Below are 5,113 nucleotides of genomic sequence, written 5' to 3'. Positions count from 1 at the left end.
CGTAATATAGTAGAGGAACACTGATAATTTTAGAGGTTTTTTAGAGGTTAAAGTGATGCCGTAAATAAACATATTTTTTTGCGCTTATATTAAAAATATTTAATTTAATTTTATCTTTAGTATCAGCATTGCAACCATGCGAAGCCGGGGCGGGTCGGTAGTAAAATATATAGACTAAGTAATCATTAAAATCGTCTTGCTAATTTAAAAACGTAAATTGTTCTGTGTCCTTCATAGCAGTGTGTGTAAGTCAGTTATGGTAAGCGACTAAGCGCTCACTATGTATTGCGCTTGTAAATGTAGCGAAGCATTATGTAAATTAAATACAAGATAACGTACATCTAAATTCAAGATACATTTCGCATGGTATCATTGTGGTACGTGGTAAGAAATTAATTGATAAAAGTAAATTGTTGTGAATTTTATTGTTTAATTTAGTATTTTGAGTAAATCAATGTTTTGTATGCATTTTTTATACAACTAAGTTGGCAAAGAAGCGTACGGCTCACCTGATGGTAAGCGATTACAGTAGAAGCATCGCAAGCGCGTTGCCGACCCTACCAACAATCCCCCCAGGAGCCGCCTTACTCACAACAAGAACACAGTACTGCTTGAAAGCAGTATTATTTAGCTTTGATATTCTGTAAGGTTGAGGTACGACCCCAGTCTGGCTACTTCATATTTTGAGCAGGATATTTTCTGCAGAGCCCTACCTCAGTTAAACCGTGTAGAAATATTTATTTTAAAGTAGTAAAAACTTTTCTAAAACATATATTTACAACACCTTTTTTAAACAAGTTCTTAGTAAAAAACGAGCTGTGTGGCTACGGCACTAAAGAATATAACCACCCCCTCTCTTCCCGTGGGTGTCGTAAGAGGCGACTAAGGGATGACAAGGTTCCACTGCCAAAGCCGGTGCGACAAAGCTAGCCCTGCGGTCACCAACCCGACTACCCAGCGTGGTGACTATGGGCAACACACATGAGTTTTCGCATTTTTGGCGCGAACTTGTGGAGGCCTATGTCCAGCAGTGGACTGCAATAGGCTGGAATGATGATGAATGATTAGTAAAAAATACTTTTAAACACGAATTTTCAATTCCCGATACACTGTCGCAGTTTGGTTGTTGCACCGGCGTCCCGCGGTTCGGTTCAATACCCGCTCACAGCATTTGTATTGGTCGTAATGCTTGTGTATTGTGTCTATTTCCAGAATCTCGAAACATGTGAAAACCCTACTAGGGGTTATACTACCCTTGAGTCTGAAGCGTTTATTTTCGAAATAATAATAATAATAATAAAATAATAATAATACTCTTTATGAACATTAAAAGAAACAACAACAAAAAAGCATAAATGAAAGATTTACGGTCGGCAAAGAAAATGGTGTACCGGTTTCGATTTAGTTTCCTGGTCATCGAAAATTACAACAAGGTTCGTTATTAAAAGATATTACTGAAACAGACATATAATAATGACGTAAACCTAATTGATAAGTATTCATACGTCATTATTATACATAACATTTTAAACTATTAGGTATAAATAATATCGTTATCAATAACCAGATAAAGACGGCAATAGAAGTTGTCAGATCGATCTGCAAGCGAAACTAATCTTTATCAGCTATGAATCTGCAAGCGGCATTCAACCTTAGGGTGATACACCACTTTCTTGGCCGACGGTACAAAGGCGGTCTTATCGCTGAAAGAGCGATCTCTTCCAGACAACCTTTGGGTATAGGACACGATAGTAGAAACTGCAGTTAGGAAGTAAAGAAATAATTGATGTGCGAATTAGATTATTTGAATAAAGTACAAATAGATAATATATAATATTAAACATACATAATACTTACATATATAAAATACAGACATATTTGAATACATAATAAATATATATAATATCATACATAATATATATATGTTATATTTGTAGTCTTACTATTTTAACAAAAAATTAATGGTCAATTAATTGTAAAAAAATAAAAATATTATAGTCGTTTCTCGAACTAACATTTTTTTTTCTGTTAAGACGACCCTATTTAGACGCTAAAACTAATTGAAAGAATCTCATTGAAGGTAATTCGATTGCAATCTTTATTCGAGTTGAAAACTCTTGTTTTTATGCTGTTCGAGATTGCGAACTTCGCTAAAGCTAAATTCATACTGATTGATATTCTAAATACGTGGATAGTGTTTTATCGTAAATTGTTGTTCCTTGAAAACAGAGGTAGACACAGCAGGAAATATCCTGCTCAAATCTGGAGCAGCTTCACTGGGAAAGTAGCTCGACCTTACAGAAGATAACAGCTAAATAATACTGGTTTCTAGCAGTGAGCTGCTGGGGAGGGGCGGGGGTGGATTGGGGGTAAGGTCGGCAACGCGCTTGCGATGCTTCTGGTGTTGCACGCGTAACCGACGGTAATCGCTTACCACCAGGTGGACCGCTTCCTTGCCGATCTAGTTGTATATGTAGGTATTAAAAAAAAACTTAAATACCTTGTACACTTTAAAAATATTATGTTAATCTTTTCTGAGTAAATTTAAATACGTTTCAGCCTATAGTATCTCACTACTGGGCATAGGCCTCTTTCCCCATGTTTATTGATGAAGCAAACGTGCGATGTGCTAGCGGTCACGGGCTTGATTCATCTTAATCATCATCACCATCGTTTCAGCCTATCGCAGTCAAGTTCGCGGCTTATATCCCGGTTATCCACTCCACCGGCAATTTTACGTAGATTGTCGGTCCAGCGGGTCGGAGGACATCCCACACTGCGTTTGCCAACACACGGTCTCCATGATTCGATTCTTGCACATCGCACCTTTAAAGTGAAACCGTTACTAAACGAAATTATGAAATTTTACAGGAGAGCGAATATTAGAAAAAAGTCACTGTTTTTTCTCAATAGAGTCTGAGTTCGGGATTCTTTAAGATATTTAATGAGATCCTATGATAGATCTCTGTTTATATTATGAAATGTGATTTAAAAAAGTATTTTTTTTTTATTTACAGCATTATTTATTTTCATTTATATTATTATAGTAACACTTTACAATTAATTTTATTTGTTCATTATGGTATAATATTATATAGCAACCACTCTGGTGTAGTGATGCGTGTAGTCGCCTAAAACACCGATGGTGTGCGGGTTCGATTCCCGCTCGGGATGGATGATTTGTACAAGCTGTTGGCATTAATGCGGTGTTATAATATTACTAAATCAATTTAAATAAAAACTAACATTTAATTAATAATGTTTTATTACAAAATAAAGAGAGATCCTGACAATCACTTGGAATAATAATATCAATCAGTATATATCCTTGGGATATATCCTTGGGATTGAGTCTATGTGCTTTTTTATGCTTTTAATGATATCTAAGCTGACTTTGTTGTGTTTCCCATGTTTACCCCTTAGTTCTTCGTCAACCGTTCCCGATTGGTTTTTTTTTCTGATATAACAGTTGCGATAGGTCGATTACTAATAGCCAATGTGTTTTTAAAGAAAGTTTTACATACACGGCGCTTACAATTATTGATCTGGAATGAAAATGAATGTTTAGGTCCTCTATTACTGTAATGAACTTTATACTGATATCTGGGTTTAATAACCTCAATACATTTTGCAATATAATTTCTTTATCTAGATAGGTCTCCCATTTTCCAAAAATTGTCAAAAATTATTTCTCGGTCTTCCTGTTTGATTATTTCTCTGCACTTTAATCTACATTTTTCCCTACATGGTGGTCCTATCTGCTTCTTTGGCATGACTTTTTTATACTTGGAAACTGAAGTATATTGCTGACCACTATTACGAAGTTTTTTAGCATCTTGCATCACTGATAGTTTTTTAAACCCTTTGCGAATTCGTTTTTTCGGAGTTCTGTTATCTTTTGGAGAACCCAAATTATCATTTTTTTCAACTAACAGTTGCATAGAAATACTACTTTGAGGTGTTGGGCTAAATGATATATGCCTAGGTGGGGTTGCCGGTACGTAATCAGGATCGCAATCTGCTTCATCAGGGGAAAAGTCCTTACCCGATTCAGATGAACTAGATGAAGATGATGAACTTGAACTTATTGATGATGAACTCGAAGATGATTCTGAGCTAGTTGAATGGGATCTTGTTCTACTGCTAGGACCTTGTACAATAAGATTTTCTTCTCGTGTATCGGATCGAGTATTGGATGAATTGCTTAAAAATAAAGGTAAACTGTGATTTTACAAACTGTAACATTTTATCAATGAAATTGAATTATGAATTGCGTAATTTTATAACACGAAAACTGTGTCTAAACAAATAAAAACACTATACCTATTTTAAAAAAATCCATAACTTACCTTTTTTGTGACTTGCAGCCGTGTTTATACAAATAATAGCACTGTTGTTTTAAAATTTCGTCGTCACTCGTCTACGATCGTGTTCTTACTGGTAAAGACACAATATTGTATTTAGTGAGCCGATCATAGCTCGGTTTAGTAACGCTTTAATTTACCGCTAGATGACGTAAAATACGACATTTTTAAGAAAAGACAAGCTTATCTTGTAGTTTAAGTCTATTTTAGATAGATGGCATTGATAACTCAATTCATGAAAATTTTCGTTTAGTAACGGTTTCACTTTAAAGGTGCGACATGACAAATGTTACTCTAAGCTACACGGTTGTATGTACATAAACACCGGCTTTGGTCACTACGACGACAGAGTTTCTTATCTCGCTAAGAGTCGTTGAGTCTCAAGCGTTTATGTGTACATTTATAAACGTAATTGCTTTCATTCAAATCCAAAAGCTCAATACATCCCTACTAATTGACATATCACTTTTTTAATTGAATAAAAAAATATATGTATTTATTTTATTGAAATGATTTGTTTTTTAAATTAAAAAGGTCTCCATTGTGAAACAATCTCTATATTTGCACTCGTTTTTATTAAACGATGAAAGCAATTTTTAAATAAAGCCGTATTTATCGGAATCTTAATTAATCCACGGTTTGCATGCGAGGCAATTTCGCGAAGCAGTCTTCATAGAAATTCAAAAATTAAAAACATAAATTTGAATTAACGTAGTGTGAAAACGAGCTTAGTTAAAAAAATTAAAATG

The 5,113-nt window shown here is 34.7% G+C and overlaps 1 long non-coding RNA gene across 1 annotated transcript; it reads right to left on the bottom strand.

Annotated features, from left to right (window-relative positions):
• Positions 1–3,247: 3,247 nt before the first annotated feature.
• On the bottom strand, positions 3,248–4,153 carry LOC123661885. Its single transcript, XR_006744402.1, has 2 exons — positions 4,046–4,153; positions 3,248–3,545 (listed from the first exon to the last, which is right to left on the bottom strand). It is a non-coding gene; the product is annotated as an uncharacterized LOC123661885 (long non-coding RNA).
• Positions 4,154–5,113: the final 960 nt, after the last annotated feature.

The sequence above is a fragment of the Melitaea cinxia genome, chromosome 17 (assembly GCF_905220565.1).
Source record: "Melitaea cinxia chromosome 17, ilMelCinx1.1, whole genome shotgun sequence".
In the NCBI taxonomy this organism is placed as follows: Eukaryota; Metazoa; Arthropoda; class Insecta; order Lepidoptera; family Nymphalidae; genus Melitaea; species Melitaea cinxia.
The sequence above is the reverse complement of the archived record's forward strand: the minus strand, read 5'-3'. Positions and strand labels throughout refer to the sequence as shown.